General features: G+C 45.0%; 1 protein-coding gene across 1 annotated transcript in view; it reads right to left on the bottom strand.

The window, feature by feature from the left end:
• Window positions 1-26228, bottom strand: part of LOC144792390 (putative cation-transporting ATPase 13A4) — a 466918-nt gene that overhangs the window by 5723 nt on the left and 434967 nt on the right. The gene's annotated exons all lie outside the window — the stretch shown is intronic.

Here is a 26228-nt window from a genome sequence, read left to right as displayed (position 1 = left end):
GTGCAGGAGCAGGACTGCGGTCCAGGTGGTGAGTGAGCGTGGATGGTCCGCTTAATATAAGCCTCACTCAAATATCAACTGTGTACTGAACAGCGAGTCTCCCACTTGCCGCACCCTGGCATTCACTAAGAGTGTATTGCATGAGGGTGGCGAATGGTGTGTTTTAGGATAGCAGGACTGTTACATTCTTGTATTTATTATAATTACATTATCTACATGTATATAGTGCAGTGTTACCTTAAAGCATGAGACTTGTTTATGTTCTGTATTGGCTCTGTATTCTAAACAGAGTTTTGCTAATGTAGCATTCTACTCTTAGAAGGCAGTTGGATCCTGCTGCCATACTGTCAAGAGTTATGCTGTGCTGATTCTTTAATAAACATCTAAAAAGCCTTGGATCTGTTTCTTACAAATTTGGCGACGAGGACCTATTTACGCCTGCCATTTTCAGCACAGGAGCGGAGTATCTGATTGAACCCATTGGATTTTATATTTATTTTCAACCAAATTCGACATTGTTTCTTGTGGATCATTATTTCTTCAAGGTACTGTATTTTCAATTACTACCATTGTTCTTATTATAATTCATTCCATCTATGACATTTTGGAAGCTTTGCCAAACATTATTTTTCAACTTTAAATTCTGCCGTGTGGATTTGCCATCAAAAGTTGTTTACATTTAAGTACTTGTGTGGATTTTACAGCGTGGAAGCCTTTTAGTCAAGCATTTATATTTATGTGACCTTTCAGCTATTTACCTTCAGCGCTACGATCAATTTTGGGTTCCGTTTTGACAAGCGCTTCATTTTCAGTTTCGCGAGGTCTTTGCATTTTTTAAGTTTGCCGACTTCAAATGAACGCGTGCATTGCCATCACACGTGCAGCTCCTGTTTGTGTATTTCCTCTCAGCCAACGGCGCTTATCTCATCGCGCTCAGCCGGAGGAATACGTCACAAAGAAGACGTCCTACAAGCACGCTGTGAGGAGTATGTCGCCAGGCAATCAGCTTTCACTCTAAATTATACGGAAGTATTTCCAGTCTGAGCACGCTGTTCAGATCAAGTTACCAAGCAACCAGCGCTTGGTATAAATCACACTGAAAGATTTCTTCATAACCAGCGCTTGGTATAAATCACACGGAAGGATTTCGTCTCTACCTGGCAAGTTGTTTAAATTTTTTTTTTTGTCACACGGAAGTACTTAGTTTTAGAAGCTTTTCACACGGAAATATTTATTTCTACATGATTTCTTCTGCAATTTTATACGAAGCTATTTTGAACTCTTACTTTTGAATGAAGCTTAAAGAAACCTGATTTAGTAAGATTTTACAAGCTTTCCAACTTTTATGGTATTTAAAGAACAAAATTATTCAGTTCTTGGACAAACGTTATAGTTATTCAATGTATTTATGCTAGATTATATATATATATATATATATATATATATATATATATATATTTCATTGTTGTGTATGTTAGACCATATATATATATCTGATTTTTGTTTTATTCTCATTCTCTCAAAAATTTCATTGTATTAATTTATTTTAAGCCATTATTATTTTAGTAGTATAAAAAAATGCAGTTCGATCCCCCAGCCAAATTTTTACAAATCAAAGGTGATCCTCCCATGCCTTGGTCTAGATGGAAAGAAGAATTCTTTAACTATATGAAGGCTATTGATGGGGAGCGAATGGGTGCCGAAAGAAAGAAAAGCATTTTACCTCACTGTCTTGGTTCAGAGGTGCAGGACATTTTCAAAACTTTGCCACAATGCACTTCACGTTCTGGTGAGGGTGATTCCTTAAATGTTTATGTTGAAGCATTGTCTAGACTTGAAAAAAGATTCGAACCAACTGCCAACATTGCTTTGAACAGGTTTAAATTTTACACCAGGGCACAAAAAAAGATGAATCTTTTGATGACTTTCTTACTGCACTAAGATCTCTGAGTCTACATTGTAATTTTGGGACAATGTGCGACGAAATGCTTCGAAATCAAATCATCGTCCATGTTAAAAATAAAAAAATCCAGGAAAAACTTTGGTGCATGGGTGATCCAAATTTGGAAGAAACAATTGCTGTAGCTAAGTCCACTGAAATGTCGGACAAATGGATGGATGCTGTCAAGCAAAACCCCAATACTAGCAAACTTACATCTGAAGAAGAAGTTTGCATCGTTAAATCAAAAATTGATAACCAGGTTCCTAATTTTACGCAAGGAAGGAACAAAGGGAATTTCAATAATTTTCTTTATAAGAGACAAGATGGCTATAATAATTCTTTTGCCTGTTTTAGGTGTGGTAGTAAGTCACATATTGCTTCTTTTCAGGGATGTCCAGCGATCAGTAAGGAGTGTAAGATGTGTGGGAGAATAGGTCATTTTACCAATGTTTCCAGAGATAGACGCTATAACCAAACACGGATTTCTTCCAACAGGTTGGATTCTACAAAGATATCTTGTATTAATGAAAGTACAGAGGTTAGTCAAATTCAGGAGCTCAACAAGGGTTTTGTTGTTTCTATTGTTCAAAGAGGATGTGTAGTGATAGGGAGTATAAGGTCTCCTAAATGTTCCTTTTATGTTTACAATAAGGAAATAGAACTTATGGTTGATTCGGGATCGCCATGGACGATTATTACTAAAGAATATTTCAGTGAGAAGTTGGTGGACGTATGTGATATTACAAATATTCTACCTTCTGACATTATTGCAGAAAGCTTTAATGGATATATTATTGACATTGAGTTTTTTTTTAAAGTGCCTCTTACTTTTAGAAATAGAACTGTTATGATCAAATTATACATTGCTGTTAAAGGAGTTAATGTGTTAGGTTGGCATGATCAATATGAGTTAGGCATCAGTCTCAACCCACGTTCCAAAGATCCTGTGTCCTTATGTAGTGAAAAAGACATGGTAAGTACTACAAGCCATGATTGGGTGGAGAAAGAAGGTATGAAGGAAAACATGAATTTTTGGAGTCATAAATATAGCAAAGTTTTCTGTGATGATTTGGGGAAGTAAAAAAATTTTGCTCACAAAATTGTTTTAAAAAAAGATGCAACTCCTGTTAAACAAAAATTGAGAGTTGTTCCACTTAATGTGAGAGAGGAGTTAAAGGAAATGTTGAATGATCTACTCAAGGAGGACATAATAGATCCTATCGAGTCCTCAGAAAGGGTTTCTTCCATTGTAGTGGTGCGGAAACCTGACCAAAAATTACGCGTATGCATTGATTTAAGGGCTTTGAATTCTAACATCATAATTGATTGCCACCCCCTTCCCAACATCAATGAGCTGGTGTCATTATTTGATGGTGCGCAGATCTTCACCACCCGTGATCTCAGATCAGCGTACCATCAAATCGAACTGCCTGACGAATCAAAGAAATACACCGCTTTTATCACACCTATGGATCTTTTCCAGTATTAAAGAATGCCGTTTGGATTGGCCTCAGCGGCTTCTCTATTTCAGAGGGTGATGTTTCAAGTTTTTAGAGACTTGGGTCCTCATTTATGAAAGCCTTGCGCCACCGGTGCGTCACTTTTTCCCATGTTAAAAGTGACGCACCGGCAGCGCAAGGCCTTCATAAATAGGGCCCTTGGATTCTTTTGTCAAGTGTTTCCAGGACGATATTTTAGTCTTTTCTAAGAACGAACAAGATCATGTGTCGCATTTAGATTTAGTTTGCAAAAGTTTGGAAGTTAGCGGTCTCACTTTGAAGGCACATAAATGTAAATTGTTCTGTAAATCAGTTGAGTATTTAGGACATCAGGTGAGGTTTTGGTCCCTAAGAAATCCAACGTAGAAGCTATTCTTAAGGCGCCAGCTCCAGTCAACAGAGAACAACTCCTGTCTTTCTCAGGTATGTGCGAATATTACAGTAAGTTTGTAGAAAATTTCGCAACTAAAATGGAGCCGCTAAGGAAATTGTTAAGACAGAAAGCTACATTTGAGTGGAAGGATGAACAAAATAAGGCTTTTGTGGATATTAAAAATGACATTGTAAGTGCTCCTACTTTAAAGCCGTTTAGGATGGGTTATAAGTGCATTATAACTACTGATGCCAGCTTGTATGGTTTGGGTTGTGTGTTGTCCCAACGAGATGGAAATATTGAGTGGAATGTTGCGTTTTCATCCAGAACACTTAATGAGACAGAACGCAGATATGCAGTTATTGAAAGAGAGTTGCTCGCATGTGTGTGGGCGGTGGAACATTTTAGAATTTATGTTTGGGGAAGCTATTTTGTGCTTAGAACAGACCATAAACCCCTTATTCACATACTATCTGTTGGGGGAGGTTGGAATTCCACAGCGAGAATTGCACGCCTGGCATCTAAATTGTAAGAATATAACTTTTCTGTAGAGTATATTCCTGGTAAAAAAACATTTACTGCAGATTTCCTTTCACGTCTTCTTTGCAATGATTGTTCAGACAAAGTAAATTTAACTAAAGATATTGATTTTGTGTTGGGAATCACGGATGTAGTTCCATCTCAGTGTTTGAATATTACTGAAGAGAAATGGAAAGAGGCACAAGATGCGGATGAGGTGTTTGTAAGTCTTAAAAAGAATGTGCTGGAAGGTTGGCCTAGCAAGAATAGTGTCAGTTCAGAATTGTTACCATTTTTCCATATTGCTGATGAATTATTTTGTGAAGGTGAGTTTATATTTAAATCTGGAAAATGCATTCCACCGCAGGGAGTAAGAGAATTAATTTTGAATCTAGCACACAAAACCCATCCTGGGATTTCTGCAATGAAACGGTTGGTAAGGTTGTATTTTTGGTGGCCAGGCATGGACAGGTTCATAGATCGCACTGTCAGGGAGTGTAATGAATGTTGTGATAAGGATAAAATGTTGAGAGTTCATATACCTCCACTTAAACCAGTTGTTTGGCCACAGGTTCCTTGGAACAAGGTTGCTTTTGACATCTCTGGCCCCTTTTCTATTTTACCTGAATCTTCTAGATTTGCTCTGGCCATCATTGACTACCACTTCAAATGGCCTGAGGTGAAATTTGTCGCCAAGGCCACTACGAGTGCTGTCATTAGTTTTTTTTAGAGAAGTTTTTGCGCGGGAGGGTTGTCCTGCCACTTTGATTTCAGATAATGGAGTACAATTAGTTTCTGCAGAGATGGAGGATTTCTTTTAGAGTTGGTCTTTTTTTTTTTTTTTTTTTTTTTTTAACAGATCTTTATTGTCAAGATGGCATAATAGACAATCACATAAACAGACATGCATCTCGCTCATGTATCTTTGGCATTGTCGAACAAGAGAGTAGGAAAAACAAAAACATGTCGCGATCCAGCAACTTACGGTTGCCACCTTGATTTGTCCATGGAGCAGTCTTAAGAGTCCGTAAAAGACAGGTTTCAGGTCATACCTTCATAACAGTCTCTCATGGTAGTCCTTACGGTTCTTACTCGTGGTTGGTTTACCCGCTCCCAACAGGCCAAAGTGTAAGCATAACAAAAACAATTAACGCAACTAAGGTCATCACATGGCAATAGGTAAGTCTGTATATGGTCAGCATTCGGCCATTCCACACATGCATTACTGGTCCCAAGCTAGCTTCGCCACCCCGCACCCTCTCAGCCCTCCCCAGTATTCAGTGTGTGGACTCAGTCCATCTAGTCTTCATCCTCCTCCGACTCTGAGTCCTGGCCCTCCGGCAATGGTGTACATGGTTCCCCCCTATATTTGTTCCACGGTGACCATACCTTATTCCACTTACGGGGGCAAGCTCGCATTAGATATACTGCCCTTTCTTTTACCATTAAAAGGTCCATATTCCTGATCCACCCAGCTACTGTAGGCAGTTCCGGGGCACCCCATTTTTGCGCAATATCCCGTTTGGCCACCGTGACTGCCAACGTAACCCACAATCGCCCATACCTGTCCAGGTCAGTAGGTTCCCATATGTTTAACAGGCACAGACGGGGTTCTGGCAGGACTGATATTTCCATGGCCTGGGAAACAGTGCGCATAACCTGCCTCCACACCTCCTGGATTCGTGGGCAATCCCACAGTGTGTGGAGCAGAGTACCCTCCTCCCCGCAGCCCCTGAGGCAGTATGGGTGTGGCGCCCGCTGTATTCTATGGAGGAGCGGTCTGGTGTAATATGTGCGGTGTAGAATCTTGAGTTGTATTAAGCGGAACCTGGACGATATGCCTACCTCCCGCGGTGATGCAAGCGCCTCGTTCCATTCCGTCTCGTCCATTTCGCCCAGCTCCCCAACCCATTTCGCCTTGAGCTTCTGTGTGGGGTCCGGGAAGTTGTTAACTAGTTTTTTATATGTGAGAGAGGTAGCCTTTTGTTCCATAAATTCTGTCAGTAGCCTGTCCTCCAGCGGTGATGAGTCTGGGAGTGTGGTGTCAGGTGGAATCGCTCGTAGGAGGGCGTGTCTGATCTGAACATACCTGAATGTCTCCGTGGGGCCTAATCCATGTTGTTGTTGGAGTTGGGAAAACGGAAGCACCGTGCCCCCCTCCCAGAGGTCCCCCACCACTGAGATCCCTATGTTGTCCCACTGTGTGAATCCCTTACAGGACCTCAAGTTTCCCAGCGCCTTAGTGTCCCACAACGGTGTTAACCTGGTAAGTCTGCCCTTCCAGCCCAGACGCGATTGTGCTGTGTGCCACAGTGTTGCTGTGTGAAATGTCGGACCTAGTAGGGTCTTAACTTGCGAGTAGTTGTATAACACCGCCTTATAAGCGGGATCGTCCCGTGGAGTGTGTATCCAGTGGTTAATTATTTTAAGCTGGGACGCCCAATAATATAATTGAAGATTAGGCAACGCAATCCCTCCCTCATACCAGCTCTTAACCAGTTTATCCTGTGCTATCCGCGCTGGGCCATTACTCCACAACAAACCCGATACCAGTGCAGCGATTTGCGTAAAGTAGCGTGGGTCCACGATATAGGGGGAATTCTCAAGCACATATAGAAACCTTGGGAGAGCCATCATCTTATACAGCGCTGCCCTTCCAAGGAGGGTCAGCGGCAGTGTAGCCCAGAATTTAACGTCCGCACGCAGGCGAACTAGAGGCGGCAGCAAGTTCTCTGTATAAAATCCCTTAGCATCAGCAGTAACGAAGATTCCCAGGTACTTAAAAGAGGTGGACGTTATCTTTAGGGGACAGTCGTCCTGCAACAAAGGGGCCGGGCCCCGGAGTATGTATAAAATGGATTTGGACCAATTCAGGGTGTAGCCCGACGCCTTGCCATGTTCATCGCAGATTGCCAATAGGGCAGGGACTCCTTCGGTAGGATTGATCATGTAAATAAGCATGTCGTCTGCATACAAGGAGACTTTGTCTTCCCATCCTCCCTCCCAGGAGATGCCCCGGAACAGCGGCGTCGCTCTGAGCAGAATTGCCAAAGGTTCCAGCACCAGTGCAAAGAGAAGGGGCGATAGCGGGCACCCTTGTCTGGTTCCCCGCCCCAGTGGGAATGGCGGTGAGATGTGACCATTCGCAACCACCTGTGCGACTGGCGACGTGTACAGTAGCCGTACCCATGCAAGATATTTTGGGCCGAAGCCCATTCGGGTCAGTACAGCAAATAAATATTCCCATTCAACCAGGTCGAACGCCATCCTAGCATCCAGGGAAATTATCGCTGCCTGGTCTGTAAGAAGATGCGCCCGTGCCATCACCCCATGCAGTCTCCGTAGGTTCAGCGCCGTGCTACGGTGCGGCATGAAACCCGACTGGTCTGGGTGTATCAAGGCGTGTAGGTGTTGAGTTAGGCGACTGGCCAGGAGTTTCGCCAGTATCTTTGCTTCAATGTTGAGTAGGGAAATGGGTCGGTAAGAGCTACAATCAGTTGGTGGCTTGGATGGCTTGGGAATGGCCACGATCGTGGCTGTGCGCTGGTCGAGCGGGAGCATCGCCTTCTCCATGCTTTCAGTGTACATATCTAACAGGGGTTTCGCCAGCACTGAGGCCGTCGCTTTATACCATTCCACAGGTATGCCGTTGGGTCCTAGCGCTTTGCCTGACTGCAGAGCCTGTATTGCCAACTGGATCTCGTCCTCAGTCAGGTCTGCGTCCAGTTCTAGCTGTGTTTCGTTGGAAAGCTCTGGGATGTCAATGTGACTAATCGAGGCCATCGCCTCCCGTTCCGTGACGGACCGCTCCGGGGTGTATATCCCCTGAAAGTGGCGTGCCAAGGCACGTACTATTTGTTCCGGGTGAGTCTGTAGTTGGCCCTCACTGTCGTATAGTCTCTGTATCCCTCTATTACTGCCGCCCCGTTTGTCTAGCCATGCCAACATCCTTCCGGCCTTGTCTCCCACATCGTATACTCGGTGTGCGGTGTGAGCTAAGTGACCCTTAGTGATTGTTGTCAAGTGAGCCTGGTATTGCTGCTGCCGGAGGTGCAATGTATGAGTAGTGTCCGGGGTGGGGTCTGACATGTGAGCATTGTTCGCCGCGCCAAGCGCCAGCTCTAAATTCGCAAGTTCTGTTCTGGAGTCCTTTTTATGCCCAGCGATGGCCGCTATGGCAGCTCCACGTAAAACCGCTTTATACGCCTCCCAGAGTACCGAGGGTGAGCAGACTGTTCCTGCATTTTCGGTAAAGTAATGTGTCGTGGCTAGCTTAAGTTTCTTCCTGATCCCAGGGACCTGTAGATAGTTGGGATAAATCGGGTATATTCTGGCGCGCTTTGACTCTTTGGTGGTAAGATGTAGTGATATCGGGGAGTGATCTGAAATGCCCCTGGGTAGAATCTCTAGCCTATCTATGGAGCCTACACCTACCCCCAAAAGAAAGAAGAAATCAATACGTGAGAGGCTGTTATGTGAGGAGGAGTAGTGCGTGTATTGACGTGCTGTGGGATTGAGTTGACGCCATGCATCCGTGAGGCCCATTGCGTTCAGGAAGCTGGGAAGAGCAGAGGCCCCTCTCGGGCGGTCCCGTGTCGGAAAAGTGTCTAGCAAGGGATCTGTTATAGCATTGAAGTCCCCCCCGATGATTATGTCCCCCTCCGGAAGTTCTAGAAGAAACTGCCCCAGTGCCGGCAGCGCAGTAGAGTGCAGCGCCGGGGGGATGTATACTGACACCACATTAAAGGGTCTCCCTTCCCATTGACCAGAGATCGCCGCAAAGCGTCCCTGGTCGTCTGCCTTTTGGCTGCGGACAAGAAAGGGCGAGTTTTTCTTAATAAGTATCCCAGTGCCCCTGGAGCCCGTAGTAAATTGAGCGTGAACTGCCATGGTGTATCCACGTCTATTTAAAGCCTTGCATGTATTCCCTGTCAGGTGTGTTTCTTGAAGTAGAACCAACTCAGGGCCATGGCGTTTGATGGTGTGCATTACCAAACCCCTTTTTATTTTATCACCCAATCCCCGGACGTTCCACGTAAGTAGTTTCAGTGGGGGCACCATTGTTAGAGCGGGAGCGCCCTCAGCGGGTGCATTTTGTGCTCGCCTTGCCATCCGTATTGAAGGCCCGTGACCCCAACGTGCAGCTATGTGGCGCTATCTGTAAGGAATGACGTGGGCCTGTGTGCCCGAAGTGGATGGCCCACAGTGTGACCGTTTTCTTCATGGAAGTAGTGATGACCAATAACAATAACCATAACAATAACAATAACAGTACAATTTCCCCCCCCCCCCACCCCCTCCCTGCTCCCCTGCTCCACGGACGAAGACCCGCCCGCATCCCCAACTTGGCAGAGTGCTTAGTCCCATCCCTAACTATCTTACTTGCTCGTGGGGTCGGTGAGTCCCCCACAGGCATCGGCCCATGCCCGCCCTACTCAGCTCCAACAGCCACGAGGTCCCAACTGCAGCAAATTTGTCGATCCAAATGTCCCACAGTCATTCAGCCCCTAGCAGGGTGTCCCGAGCCGAGAGGGTCTCTTTCTAGATCCGAATCCTGCCCCGCCGCTCCTTCTTCAGTTGTAGGGCTGGTGGTTCGGCGTACCGGCGTTCCTTCGTTACGCTGGTTCCGGCGGTCCCTGTGTGGACGTTGGGGTTGGCCCACCTGCCTCCATCCATCCAGCCATTCTCGTGCCACCTCCGGTGTGTCGAAGAACCATGTCTTGCCCTCGGCCACAACCCGCAATTTGGCGGGGAAAAGCATCGAGTAGGGTACGCCCCTATCGCGTAGCGTCTTTTTTACTTCAGTGAATGATTTTCTGCGCCTAGCCACATCCGCCGTATAGTCCGGAAAGAAGGCCAGGGTCGAGTTCTGGACTTTTACAGGCGGTGCGACCCTCGCTGCCTGCAAGATGGCGTCCCTATCTCTGAAGTTAAACAGCCTGGCCAGGACAGGCCGCGGCGTTGCTCCCGGTTTGGCCGTACCTCCAGGGACCCGGTGCGCCCTCTCAACAGAGAAAAAGTTGGACAGGCCCTTTGGTTGTAGCTTGTTTTTGATAAGGTCTTCTACATACAAGTCCATGGCGCCTTTCCCTTCCGACTCCGGAAGGCCCAGGATGCGTACGTTGTTTCTACGGGAGCGCCCTTCCTGGTCATCCAGCTTGTCCTGTAGTTGCTTCGCGACCTTTTCCATTCTCTCCATCGCCACCTGCAGGTCCGAAGTGTCTTCAATGAGAGATTTTGTGACCACTTCCACCTGGGACACTCTTTCAGACATCTTCCTAAAGTCCGCCCTCAGCAAATTTACTTCGGAAGAAATAGTGCCCACCGTCGCCTGTACATCAGTGAGCGTTTTCATAATGTCCTCCAGGGTTACTTTCTTCGCCCCTTCTGTGTCCGGAGGAGTACCAGTGGAGTGGCGCCCGCCTCCCTGAGAATGGCTTTGTTGACCATATGCAAATTTATCAAGTTTTGCCTGCGTCGTCGTATTCCTTAAGCCTTTGCCTGCCATGGCGTCGCGTTCTCTGTCGTGCGACCCGGACCCCTAAAAATGTCCAACGCAGACCGCCACGTGCGGCCCTTCAGGATTCCCACCGTCTGCAGTCCCTTGCACCGTTAGTTACAGGCTTCTAGTTCACTGTGACTGATGGGGCGCATTCGTAGAGGATCTGTGCCCGTGCCCGTGCCGTGCGGCTCCCCACGCGTGTACTTTGCTCCTCTGCGCGCTACAGCACGTGTACCTTCCGTGCCTCGTGGTGTCTTCTGCGCCCCCAGGACAGGTGGCGTCTTGTAAATAGCGGCAGGATGTCGCCGCGTTTTGAGCCGCAGTGCCCAGGGCAGTGTTCGCTGACCACGGGACAATGTTCAGCACCAGCCCCCCATGTGGCCTGAAGCCAGTGACCTCAGCACGGATCTGTGGGCGCGCTGCCGTCTCACCTCTCAGACGGGGCGGCGGTATCAGCCCTTCTCTTTCACTGGTGATGGCTCCGCTGAGGAGCAGGGATGTCCTCTCCTGTGTGGGCGTTCCGCCCGTCCGGGGTATGGTCGCTCTCCCAAGGGGCGCAGGTTGGCAGCAGGGAGCGCCGGCGCGAGTCTCTTCACCGGGTGTCCGCAGGTGCCGGGTGAATTCAGTGCGCCTCAGCCGCCCAGGGCGCACTTCCGCCCGGGTCCGCCTAGTACGTCAGCCCGGTGCTGCCGGGCAGTGAAAGGCCGCAGTTGTCCGCCCCTGATCGGAGCACCTCCCGGCCTCTGACGATTGCCGGGAGCGGGTCGGTGCGTGCCGCTGGTTACCCCCAGCCGATGTCGCTCCTTCGAGCGGGCGATGTCACGGATGGGACTACGGATAAGTGTTCAGGCCGTTAGTGCCTGCGGAGCTCCCTCGTTAAGCTGCCGCCATGCTCGGCAGTTGGCCACGCCCCCCGAGATGGAGGATTTCTTGAGTGTTTGTCAGATTAAACATATTCGCACATCACTTTTTAGGCCACGCCCACCCGCCGCGCTTAAAAGCACCCGCTGACTACGAGCGTGGTTGCTAGACAATTTCACTCCTGAGGCGAAAAGCCGGGAGACGCTTTCTGCACACACCTGATTTTAAACTTTGAGTGTCACCTTTATTCTGTGTTGTGTTCTTACCTCTTACTCTGTGTGAAGCATTGGAAACGCGCTCAGCGGATTGTAGCGCTTACGCGCTGCCTCACAGAACCGCCATTCCCGGCCACGAGACAGGCCACGCCCCTTTTTAGGCCACGCCCATAGAACTCTTTCATCCAATATAAAAATGTGCACACACCGGAAGCGCAGCGGACGAGCGCAGCGGGAGCGCCGTTTGCGCGCCGAAGGCGCGCTTAAGGCAAGCCCGTCTGCGCCCGTCCGCGCCAGACCGGGCCATGGGACATGGCACTCTGTTCCTTCCATTACCTACTCAGCCCATGCCCTCAGGGATCTTCAATATCCCGCATTCTCTGTTTCTCCCACCGCCATTCGCCGCACCACCGCCCTCGGCATCTCGCGCCATAAACAGTCTTGCTCAGACAGATCTCTACCTTCAAGCACGCCTAGCAAACGTTCCACTTCGATCAGGGTACTTTATTTAAACACTCGCTCGTTAGTAAAACACTCTGAGGACATTTTTGTCCTCCTTTCTAACTCCAACCCCGATTTGCTCCTGCTTACGGAGACCTGGCTGACATCCGAGTCTCTCCCTGATATTCTGGCCGCCCTCCCCCCTGACTATTACATTCTCCATACCAACCGCCCTGACGACCGGCCCGGGGGTGGGGTGGCAGCCATTGTATCAAAACGCCTGACCTCTGTTTCCTCTAACCCCCTTCCTTTATCGGGGGTCGAGAATTTACTCTTCAGTGTACAAACTAACACCGGCCCCCTCACCTTTCTCCTACTATATCGGCCTCCTCACTCCATGCCTCACTTCTCTTCCATCCTGAGTGAACAGCTTTCCGCGCTATTAACTACACACTCTGACTTCGCCATTTTCGGCGACCTAAATTATTGGTTTAACGACCCCAATGCTGGCCCTCACGCCATCGAGCTATTCGAGACTCTTGAGAATCTGAACCTCACCCAGCATGTCTCTCACCCCACCCACATTAAGGGCCATATTTTAGACCAGATCTGGTCCTGTAATCTGGCCCTGTCTCCACCAGTCACTCTTCCTTGTACCTGGTCTGACCACTACTTGGTGGATACTACCATTACAGTTAGTGGCCAAACTTTTACCCCTTTAATGGCCGGGGGACAATCACGGAAATGGAACACCTACGATGCCCAGGGCTTTCTCTCTGCCCTCGCCGCATCCTGCCCCGACCCTCTTCCGTCCAGTAATATCGATCACCTGGAACAAGAAATCGGCTCCTGGCTGGAGTCGGCCAGCGACCAGTTTGCCCCCTTGGTTACCTTCCCTCGTACTAGGCACCGGTACGCTCACAGGTGGTTTTCCGACGATCTCAAGACCTTGAAATTAAAAACACGTCAATCAGAACGTATTTGGAGGCACGACTACTCTGAGCCTGCCAGACAGGTCTACCTGATCACTCGTAATAATTACAAATCCGCTATTAGGTCAGCAAAAATGGAACACTTCTCCAGCAGGATTGTGTCAGCCACTAATAAATCCAAGGAAGTGTTTAGAGTTCTAAACGAGCTAACCACGGATGACAGATCACTCCCAGCTCAGACCCCTACCCAGGACACTTGTGATACTCTGAACTCCTTTTTCCTGGAAAAAGTCATCAAAATTAAAAACTCTATCCCTCCCCCCACCCAGCTTCCCCCTCTTGATCCCTCCCTTGATAATTCGTCGACTTTCACTACCTTTCCTGTTATAGACACGACTTCCTTAGTGGAACTTGCCACCCGTGTGAAATCAGGCTCTCCCAATGACTGCTGCCCTCCCTTTGTGCTGCGCAGTGTCTGCCTCAATCTACCAGACAACATTTTACACTTGCTCAATAGTTCACTTACTAGTGGCAGTGTCCCCACCTCTTTTAAGGAGGCCATCTTGGTGCCCCTTCTTAAGAAGCCTGATGCAGACCCCATTGAGCCATCAAACTACCGTCCTATTTCCCTCCTTCCCTACCTCTCTAAAATCCTGGAGGCTCATGTCACCCGCAGCTTATCAAACTTTGTCGAATCCTCCCAGTACCTTGAGCCCAATCAGGCGGGCTTCCGACCCGCCCACTCGACTGAGGCGGTTATCTTAGCAGTTCTCGATATACTCAGGCACAACGCTGATATCGGGAACCCCCAAGCCCTTGTCCTCTTGGATCTGTCTGCTGCGTTCGACACGGTGGATCATAACATCCTTCTCCACCGTGTCGAACAGGCCGGCATCCGAGGCGTGGCACTTGATTGGGTCAGGTCCTTTCTCACTGGTAGAACACAGGCAGTCCGCTTGGGTCCTTTTACGGCAAAAAAATCTCCCACGGCCTGCGGAGTCCCCCAGGGCTCCTCTCTTTCCCCGCTCCTATTTAATTTGTATCTCCGGCCACTGATTCAATCCCTCCTCAAATGGGACATCACAACCTTTAATTATGCTGATGATTTGCAGCTTGTTTTTTCACTCAATTCCCCTCTGGCCATCAACACGTTCCATGCTGTAATGACTCACATACAACTCTGGATGGACCAGAACCAATTAAAACTCAACCCAGGAAAAACTGAGCTTCTCCTTCCCGGCCTCAGCCATATCCACTGGGGCCCTCAGTTCTGGCCGTCGGAGCTTGGTCCCCCCCCCACCCCAGCTAAAACAATAAAAAGTCTGGGCGTAATTATTGACACCGAACTTACCCTCAAAGCCCAAGTCGGAGCGGTAATTTCATCATGCATGTTCCAGCTTCGAAGGATCCGCAAAGTTCGTCACTTCCTCCCCCCTGCGGCACTCACCCAATCTGTTACTTCACTGGTACTTTCACGTCTTGATTTTTCAAACTCTATTTATCACGGCCTTCCACTTTATCTGCTAAATCGCCTCCAGGTCGTCCAAAACCAGGCAGCTCGCCTGATCCATGGACTACCTCGTTGGCAATCCGCTAAACCTCTGCTTCATAGCCTTCACTGGCTCCCTGTGAATCAAAGGGTCGCCTTTAAGGTGGCTTGCCTCACTTTCAAATGTCTTCACTGCCCTAGTCCTGGGTTTCTCAAGTCCCTCATCCGCCCCTACCGCCCTACACTTAATCTACGTTCTGCCCGTAATGACCTACTAATCACCCCAAAAAATAAAACCAAGAAATTCGGTGGCCGCCGTTTCTCTTATTTAGCCCCCACTTTCTGGAATTCCCTCCCCCTGTCCATCAAATCCTCCCTCTCTCTTCTCTCCTTCAGGAAACTCTTAAAGACCCATCTGTTCCCATCCTTGTGTTAGGTTCTGTGTATTTCTGTCTCCTTCACCTGTCTAGCAGCGCCAGGAAGCTTCGGCGTCAGTGCGCTTTACAAATAGCACTTAACATAACATAACATAACACTGTACGAACCCCATGAGAATGGGCAGGTTGAGCGCTTTAACTGGGTGTTGAAAGAGTTTATAACTGATGCGGTTAAGGCAAAAGATGATTGGTTGAATGTTATTAGGGGAAAATTATGGACCTATCGCATCACTCCACACACCACCACAGAAATTAGTCCTTTCTAGTTACTCAAGGGTAGGGACCCAGCCTCAAGTATCTGTCCTTGGTGGTTTAAGGAAAAGTGTAAAAATGTAGTAGAAAACTGGGTTGACATCCAGGAAGTTGCTGACAAAATTGTTTGTAAATAGGACAAAGTTGCTTCGTGGTATAACAACAATTGGAAGACAAGAGAACATAATTTGGAAGTCGGTGATTGGGTCAGGATTCTCAAACCTTTTATGGTTAGTAAAGGTATGAGTAAATATGGTAGACCCATTCAACTTAAAAAGGTTTTCAGTAATACTGTTGTTACACAGGATGGTAAACTTTGGATTTCAAGGAAAGTAGCTAAGTGTCCTGTACAAGATTTCAACCGGCATCAGGAAAACTGTATGCATGATAACAAGCTTTGTAATGAACCATTGTGTGATTCTGTAGCATCAAGATTCAAGAATAATGTTCGGGTCAGAAACAGGCTCATTTCTTTACATGACTTTGTATAGTATTTTGGTTGTCTATTATTGTTTGTTCCTTTTTAGGTCTCGCCCTGGAATTAGCATCCAAAGGATGCTTCCAGGGTTGGAGACGTATAGTTAGCTGTCTCGAGGGAAGGACGGACGAGAAGGTGCACGAGCGCAGTCCAGGCTGGATTGGTGTGCGCGAACGCGCACGTTCCGTCCTGCGCCGCCCTCCCATACTCCCAGCCTACCGCGCATGCATGCATGCACACAGACAGACACAGACACACACACACACGCGCGCGCACTCGCACTTACACTTACACAGACATGCAGGCACCCAGACAGGCAACCCCCTCCTCCCCCACAGTCACACACGCATACACACAGACTCCAAGACACACGCACGCTCACACACATACACAGGCCGCCGCCGCGCGCGCGCCAACACATGCCCCCCTCCCGCCCTCGCAGGCCAGCCACAAAGCGAAGCCCCACTCACCGGCAGCAGGACTCTTCCTCCATTCTTCGGCACCGGGGCGCAGGGTAGGCTCCTGCCTGCTCCGGTGCTGCAACCAATCGTGGCTCTTCCGGCTCTTCCGTGGGAGGCGGGGTAGGCTCCCGCCCTCCTACTTCCTGTTTCCTGTTGTCGCGCCGGCCTGCCTGACTTCCTGGTCGCAGGCCGGCAGAGTAACGAGGATGTTTTGCGGTATTTATTTTTTATTTAATTATCCATTTTTTTTATATAGCGCGGAAGTTACTTACATAAGGTAATAGTGACAATTGGGAGCAAACAAATGTGCAGTTCGTAAAAAGAGAGTTGGGGAAAACCGTTAATACCAGTGACAGAAAGAACGTGTACATTTATATCTAGGTAGATAACAATAACGTGAGTTGGGGCAACTGACAATATGACGTGTTTATGTCTGTATTAAGATATATGGATTGGGAGTGTCAACTATACAAAGGATTGATTTTAGAGTATGGCGCACCAGGTAGAAAATGCGCAGTCGGAATATTATAAGATGGGTGAAACCGTTAATGGGATTTATATGGACGGGAACATGCATGCATGTGCTTTAAATACCGCATTACAATAAGTGAAAGTAGGGGAACCGTAAGGATGTAACTTCTGATCCTTTCCAGATACAAAGGAATGTTTGCTTTTGCTAAAATCTGCAAATTGTAGAGCAAGTGATAAATTATGTGGCAAGTGATAAATTATGTGTCATGAATTATGTGGCAAGTGATACATTATGTGGCAAGCGATGAATTATGTGGCAAGTGATACATTATGTGGCAAGCGATGAATTATGTGGCAAGTGATAAATTATTTTGCTAGTGATAAATTATGTGGCAAGTGATAAATTATGTGTCATGAATTATGTGGCAAGTGATACATTATGTGCCAAGCGATGAATTATGTGGCAAGTGATACATTATGTGGCAAGCGATGAATTATGTGGCAAGTGATAAATTATGTGGCAAGTGATAAATTATGTGTCATGAATTATGTGGCAAGTGATAAATTATGTGGCAATCGATGAATTATGTAGCAAGTGATACATTATTTGGCAAGTGATGAATTATGTGGAGGGGAGGGGCTATAATCATGCAGAAGACGCCGCAGCTGCCAAATTGCAGTGCTTGTGGTGTGTATTTTCTGTATCTGTTTATTATTCAGTTACGAAGAGGAGGTGGCGCCATTTCGGAAACTTGTCAGTGGACAACCTCTAACATTTCTTATGTGGGTGGACATGTGGCCTCCAGAGCTGCACTCTGATCTCAATGCTGCTCCATTTTGCTGCTGCATAAGTCATAGGTGGGCTGCATCATTATATGTCAATATGCAACATATTTTATATGTCCCTTTTTATAAAAACAAAACGTAACTACTGCAAAAAAAAATAGCCAATGCCATTTACAATACTAAAAGCTCAAACTTTGCCTAATGCGAGACCTATTGCATTGCAAATGCTTGTTCAAATAAGGGAGATGTGTTACATTCTTGTATTTATTATATTTACATGTATATATTGCAGTGTTACCTTAAGGCATGAGACTTGTTTATGTTTTGTATTGGCTCTGTATTCTAAACAGAGTTTTGCTAATGTAGCATTCTACTCTTGGAAGGCAGTTGGATCCTGCTGCCATACTGTCAAGAGTTATGCTGTGCTGATTCTTCAATAAACATCTAAAATGCCTTCGATCTGTTTCTTACAAGGACGCAGTAGAGGTCTAACTCTAAAGCATGTATTGTGCTGCTTACAACGACCCCTGGCCAGCCTCTGATCCTCAACAACTGTCTACCACCAGCTCCTTAGAATCCACAGACTGGATTCCAGTAGTAGAAGCATCCAGGTGCCCAGAAGCAGCATCTTGTTGCCGGCAACATTGCATCATAGAATATCACAGAGTGAAGATAAACCATGGTAGGAGACCAGAAAGAGGAATAAAGTGTAGATTAATAGAGATTACACATGACATGGCACTTTTTAAATTAACAGGGAACATGAAAATCCATGCAAGCAAGAGGACACTGGTTTGGCATAAACATTTAATCTGTGCTGTCCTGTGCTCCACATCTTCACCCTCCATTAGTGCTTTTTGCTGCCTCACCTAATAGAATGTTGGTCTTGTAATTATATATATATATATATATGATTTTATATGCAAGTATTGATGAAGAGTGAAGCTAGCTGGGGAGAAACAGGACTCTGCACAATTTAGGGGCAGAAATCTATATCTTTTGGAGTTACATAATTACTGTTCACATATTCACAATTACATTATGTATTACATATTTACAATTTAGGCACAGGGAGATTGTTCGAGTTTGACAGAGAGCAAGCCACACCAATAGTCCACCAACTATTACGAGTAGGGCGGTCTGTCATCTATTCGAGTTTGGCAGACAGCAGGCCAAACCGATGGTCCGCCTACTATTTAGAGTTGGGCAGACTGACCTTTTTGAAGTAGTTTTCCTGCTGACTCTGCCATGGAACTACTTACTCTGATGGGCCAGCCTGCCCTATTTTACAGCAGACAGTCTGAAGCTTTTTTTTGCTGTCCATTACTGTCAGGACAAACCTGGCATTTCTAAACACAAAAAAAGAAAAAGGACACCCACATCTTGGGAGAAAACTCTCCGGTTTTTAGGTCATTGAAAATCTTTGTGTTTTTCTTCAAGATTCTCCCACTTTGGGAGCTAGTTTTTGACTTTCAGTGGCCACACACCAAACCTGTAGAGGAACTGCAGTGATGTTGGGTACTCTGATGGCACGCTGATCACACAGATATTTTCCTTTAACCGGTGGTGATCTCTAAATATCACAGCCATCAGGGTGGTGGACGTCATGTCCTCTACCACCCTGACAGATGGCGTAAAGACCGCCACACACTAAATCATGCACTACGTAATATACCCAAAAGATACTAAGTTGATTCAAGGCCTCACACACAGATCTCCAGGTTTCATAGTTGATGACTTAGGATATAGTTACAAAATGAAAATATGATGTACAGAATGGTAAACAAATCAAAAATTCACCCCAGTGACAGATCTGGGTTAAATCCATCATTTTTTGGTCTCCATGTCATTCAAGTTTGACCCAGCCATATGCAAACCAGTCTTGCCCCTGTTCCTCATGGGAACAGTCCAGCCTGAACTAGCCCTGGACTGGAAACATGCATCCTGGGACTGGTTTCAAGGTATCACACCTCATCAGACAGGCAAGCCTGAATGCGGTGGGATAGTAAGCAGGCAATCCATGTCTGGGAATGCCCTACCCACTTAGAGTGACAACTTTAAAAGGAACAGATGATGGGCGGAATGCTGAACACATCACACATTCACCCCCCATCACAGATATGGATTAAATAATTTTCTTTTGCTCGCCATGCCATTCCAGTTTGGACCCAGCCATACGCAAATTTGTTTTGACCCTGCTCTCAAGACCTGGTCCCTGTGCTTGCCATGGCACCGAATTAAGGTTATCCTGGGTGATAAGGGGTGATACCCCCAAAACAGTCCTAGGATGCTTGTTTCTGGTCCATCAAGGACCTGGTCTGCCAATTCGGGCTGCACTGTTCCCACGGGGAGCAGGGTCAAGACCGCTGTTGCGTGAGACTGAGTGAAAACTGGGGTGGCGTGGTGAGCAAAAACAATAGAATAAGGCCCAAATCCCTCTACTGGGTGTGAGTGTTTGACATTGTTCAACATTCCATCCATCAAGTGTTATTTTTGCATTTGACTTAGGAAATAGGGTACATGTCATCTCATTACATCTTAACCTAATGACTACATATCAAAGATACGTCTTTCATTTGGTTTGCCACACTGGGGAATTTATCATTAAGTGAAATCCAATGCATTCCTGACCTAGTTACAGTCAGTCCACTGTAAAGCAGAACCCAGCTAGAGAGTAAAAGAGAAGTGAATAGAGGCCTGACTATAAGGGAAAGGTAAGGATCTCTCACAAAGATGCAGAATGGTATCGGGTGGATATTCCTCCCACTGAGAGTTGTAGGGACAAATTTACAAACAGTTTGTCATTGTATTGTGTCACAAAAATGATGCAAACCTACGCGCAAAGCCCAGCTTTTTGTTAGTCTGCATCAAGAGGGCCTTCCATGGGTGGTGCACAGGCATTCCAGTTCAACCACCTATAATTTTTATGGCAAACCCTGTCTACTTACAATAGCAGATAGGGTTTGTATCAAAAAAGATAATGCCACTTTGAAGCAGGTGTAAAAATGGAGAAAGCCTTTATTTCTCTTAACATTTCCCATGTTGCATGTGTGCTGTACCTTAAAACACACATCCAATGTGGAAAATGTTTTGAAGTTAGTCTTAGCATAGTATGTTGTACAGGAAGGGTTCCCTTCCAGTACAAAATCCATGCTAGACTCACGTAGACATCCTTGGGCAATGGCGCTTTGCAGTCTGATTGTGCGTCCGCACTTGAGAGCGAGGGGGAGAGTGCTATATGTCAGTAGATATGGCTCTTTCCTTCTCTCTCCCTCTCACGCAACACAGCTACTTTGGGTGTGTGAGATTTGTGTAAACCTGGGCCGTAGGGTCTTATTTACAAAGCCATTTTTTGTACAGAAATGAGTACTTCTGCAGTACTATTTTACATTCTCTGAAATATCTTTGGGAATTGGATTCAAAACATCTAAAATGGAAATACAATGGAAATTTCCATTTACAGATATTAGCTACAGAATGGTCTGTGTCCTATTTGCACTTTTATTATTGAAGAGTTGGATGTTTCAAACTAAGTCACAAAGGACTGTAAGAGTATGTATAAAGGTGCTCCTGCAGTGGTACTTCTCATACTCATAACTGCCTCTGTGAATCCGCCCCTCATAGTTCCTGAAGGGGTGGCTTATAAGACCTGCTAGAATTGCAAGCGACTTGGGGCACTTCTGATGTTGACTGGCATTGTGTCCCAGATCCTGGAATGGTCAGTCTTCTGTAGATGACCTGTCTTCTGATTTTCAATCTATTTATTTAGGTTTTTTGGGCAGTTTTTAGCTGTTTTTCTAGTGGTGCCCTGCATTTGCTTGTGGTATAGTTCTATTCCGGTAGACGAGAAACATTGGCTTTGAATGCTGCCCAGAGCGATTGCCATTGGCTGAGATCAACCCAACCATTCCATTCATTATCCTGTTTTTGATGCCCTAAGTGTGACTGGTATGCCCAGATGTGGGTCCAATGCTCAATGTGAAATAAAATAAAATAAAAATGAAATAAAATAATATTATATTTGTAAACCACAGTTGTGACCTAAAAGGTATCCTAGCTCAAGACCAGCCCAAACCCCGACCAGAAATAAAGGCACCATGGTCATTATGAAAGAAACAGCCAGGTCTTCAAGGCTTTCCTGAAAGTCAGCAGATGTTGACATGCTCTCAACAATGGAGGCAAGGTGCTCAGTATTGGGCCTCATTGACTGAGAAGGTGTTGTTATGGATTAAGTTCTTGTTGTTAATGATATGCATGAGCTGAGTGGGCACACTTGGCTTGTTTGGTATTAAATAATGCATAGTTACAGCAGATTGAGCTGTAGGGATCTGAGCAGGCAGGACGTGCTGTGTCGTTGGCTTGATGTATTGAAATAAACCGAACTCAAATATATCTCTGCTTCTGGTGCATCTATTACAGAAGGCCCATGCCTCCAACTCTGAAATTATCGATGTTTTCCGTGCATAGGAGATTTGCTGTGGACTCTGGCAGGTACATATGCCTTAAATTTCCTTCGAAAATTGGAGGGTCATGGCACAACAATTGAGGCTGACCCTGCAGAGAGCCGGGTCCAACGGGAGTTGACTACCAACTTCAAATTACATTCTGAGATAACACCAGAGACATAATTCTAGCATTACAAAATAAGAAATACAAATGAGCCTGGTTCAATATATTTAAGGATCAAACAGAGGAGTTCAGATTAGGAGTTTGCAAAATAGCATATCTTTTTCTCATGACATTTCACAAAATTCCAATCTAAATTGTGAAATGACACTTTTTTTTTGCAAAGTGCGGCTTGTCAATGTCTTGCATGACTTCTTTAATGTGAGTGATTTCTTTCTGTCAACAAGTCTTGCAAGATACCAGCAGGAGACTAATTCCTACAGAAATTGTCTCATAGTGAGGTATTTTATATGCAACCCAGACTTGACAAATGTTAGACAAAATCACTTAATCCATAATTTTGAGGAATTTTGAAAGTTTCAGGAACTAGGTTGACAGAAATAAAAATTTTCACAGGTTAATTTCAGACCCTTAATTTCAAAACATTTATGTTGTAAACCACTGTGAGGAATACAAGGCCGATGATCCCTCAAGATTCAATAGTTCCACCAACTTCAGAAATATTGGTATTCCCCTGGCTTTTTTCTCATTAAGGTTCTACATTTGTCAAGAACAGGAAAACCATGGCTTTGGAAGTGAGGCTCCGCCCCGCCTTTAACAGCTGAAAGGGGATGAGTACGCAAACAAGCATACTGGACAAGAAATGGATAAGACTTCTCTGTTTCTGGGAAATTTACTCATCTAAAAAGGAAGCTGTTGTATCCTGAGATTTACATTGCCATGTAAGTCAGCCTAGGTCTTCCTAGCTGCTCAGCCAGAGTGAGAGATGGTGGCGGAATGTTGGTGTGCCTGTGATGCGTGGAATGCCAGGGGGCCTGTGTGTGTGAGTGGGTGACAGTTGGAGATGGGCTGAGCAGCTAGGCAGGCTGCTCCTGGTGGGGCTGACAGGGACTGGCATAGGAGTACAAGAACTGGATATAGAGTTGTACCAGGTTGATCTCTATCCTACTTGAGGTGGATCAATAAAGAAGACTTCATGAAACTAACAAGCTGACTACAAGTGTCTTCTTACGCAAACCACAACAGAAGCCCACTCCAAGTGATCCTCAAACCATGGGAAGAGGGCCCAAACAACATAAAAATGTGCATTTGAGAATGTTCATCCAGTTACAGTCCGTAATAACGTAAAACATCGAGCAAGAATTTTGCTGATGTTCCATTCCAATGACTCTGCCATGCTATGGAAGCTTGATTATGATAATGGAGCAGCGTAATTTTGGCTCCACCCTTTTCATGTTTGACTGTGCCACATATATGTTTACGTGTGGCCTCATGTATTCGCCTTCGGTTGATGTAACGTTATTAACGTAATGTTGTGTACTTGAACAGATACAGAAAGTGCTCTTATTGTGTAATCTCGACATTTATATGAGTGTGCATATCAACGTTTTCCCTTATAGTAACAACAAGATGCAGTTCTCGCATAAAACTAAATTTGTGTGTTTTGAATAGTATTGTAATTCTTATATGTTCACGTATTCATTTAAAATAATACTCTACATTTAATTTATAATTGAAAATGTATCCATTTGAATAGTGCTTTACATCTATATTGTGTCAGTATATGTATCTGTAATCATGCATTAAACGTGTATTGAGATGCTTGCTGCATTAGGTTATCGAGAGGCCTTAACCACTGGTATTTATTAAAGTTTTAACTTTAACATCAATGGTTGCTTTGGATGCAATGTTTTTCTCTCCTCTGCAGGTGCAATTGCGTGAGCTCATGGTCAAAGAAAGGCACATTGTGTGAAAGAGAGAGAGAGGCTCGAAAGGAGTATCTTTTGGCAAGGAGAAATACATTTATTGAACAAAGGGGGGACTACTGTTTGTACAAATTAGGGAGACATGAGGATTTGAAGGACCTTCTAATGTTTGGACCAAAGGAAATAAATCTTGAATGTAGTTGCCAAGTCTTGTTGTTTGAAGAAGGAAAACAATGAAACATGTGATAGTGGATTCTCGAAGGTTCTGTTGTAGGTAGAAAGGAGGATATACATCAGCTGCATTCAGATTCCCTTTAGATTCTGAGAGGTACAGAGCTCTTTGAGTGGTTTCACGCTATTCAATATTACTTCTACAGAGGTTCTTTTTTTCTTGACCCCTTTCTCTGCTTTATGACTTAATAAGGTTTAGGTTTAGTAGATCTTCTTAGACAACTCTTCTATAGGCAGGAGAATCAAAAGTTTCAATCTACTTACCAGACTTTGTTTCTCATTCTCTATGTAGCAGCTTTCTGTTAATGAGGCTACATTTTGTATGTTGCTTCAGACATCCCTTAGTAATTCCGTATTTTTTTACCATGTTTCTGATTTATTTTAGATTGGCTTTGAATTTGAAATGAATATATATATATATATATTCACTGAAAAAACCATAGGTTATAGACCATATATAGTTAGGAATTAGCATTTACAAAACCTTGAAAATTCACTGAAAAAACCATAGGTTATAGACCATATATAGTTAGGAATTAGCATTTAAAAAACCTTATTTTACTCACACAAAACCATTGAAATTCCATATATAGTTAGTTGCACTAACTATATATTGCGCACCCGCAATCCACTGCTGATGATGTCACATATTACATCATTCATGACATGGTCAGTGACATCACTGATGACAACATCCAGTGACTATGTTTCTGTAAAGTTAAAATATGTCTTACATATTGAAGAATGAGTGGATGTATAAGTGTCTGGACGAAGGATTTAGTAGGTGCATGACTGAATGTATGAGTGAGTGATTAAATGTGTCTCACTGAGTGCATGGGTTAGTGACTAAACTGTCTTAATTTGTGCATCATTATGTCTGTTGTTCTGTAAACTGCTGCATGTGTTGATCAGTAGCTATATGAGTAACTATATGGGTTATTGATTGATTGCCCAAGTATTTGCATGGGAGACTGAGTGTGTGTGTGGCTGGATGGGAGGTGTGTGACTCTGTACAGATCAATGTGTACTTGTATCAATGATTGTATAAGAGAGTAAGTATGTGTTAGTATATGGTTGAAAACGTAAGGTGCTCTATGTTTAACTGTATAGAGTAGAAAATGGAAGTGTGATTGATTCTTTACAGGACTGACTAGGTGTGTGAGTAACTCCATGGATGAGTGGCAGAGTGTGAGTGTCTGTATAGGTGTATGAGTGCATATGATTGTGTTGTAAACATGAGTGATTGTATGTATGAATGATTGTATGGGTGAATGAGTGAATGTGTGTGTAGACGTAGGAATCAGTGAGTACGTATGTAGTAACTAGTATTGGTGTGTCAATGGTTTCAAAAATTATACTCTGTTTTTAACACTGGGTGAAACAGAGGTTATATTAAAATGTGAGGAGATGCATTGTATTGTCACATGAATGATATCATCAGTGATGTGGTCATTGATGTCAAATGAGATGTCATCAGTGATGTCATTTGAGATGTCATCAGTGATGTCATCAGTGATGTCACTGACCATGTCATGAATGATGTAATATGTGACATCATCAGCAGTGGATTGCGGGTGCGCAATATATAGTTAGTGCAACTAACTATATATGGAATTTCAATGGTTTTGTGTGAGTAAAATAAGGTTTTTTAAATGCTAATTCCTAACTATATATGGTCTATAACCTATGGTTTTTTCAGTGAATTTTCAAGGTTTTGTAAATGCTAATTCCTAACTATATATGGTCTATAACCTATGGTTTTTTCAGTGAATTTCAATGGTTTTTTAATAGCAAATATCATAAGCTGTCGAATGTCAAGTACGTGGTAAGAATTTTTTTTTTCGTGTTTATGCACACTGATCTGCTTTGATTGCTGCCCCCCACCCCTCATTTCTATTAGGAGTACTCTCTCTTTGCAGATAGTGAAGGGTAGTTAACGCAGCCCTTTCCCCCTTTGTAATCCGTCGTGCCTGCTTCTCTCTCCATTTGATTGATTGTTCTCTTTGG

Source organism: Lissotriton helveticus, chromosome 11 (genome assembly GCF_964261635.1).
Source record: "Lissotriton helveticus chromosome 11, aLisHel1.1, whole genome shotgun sequence".
Taxonomy (NCBI): domain Eukaryota; kingdom Metazoa; phylum Chordata; class Amphibia; order Caudata; family Salamandridae; genus Lissotriton; species Lissotriton helveticus.
This window is presented reverse-complemented; position numbering and strand designations above follow the sequence as displayed.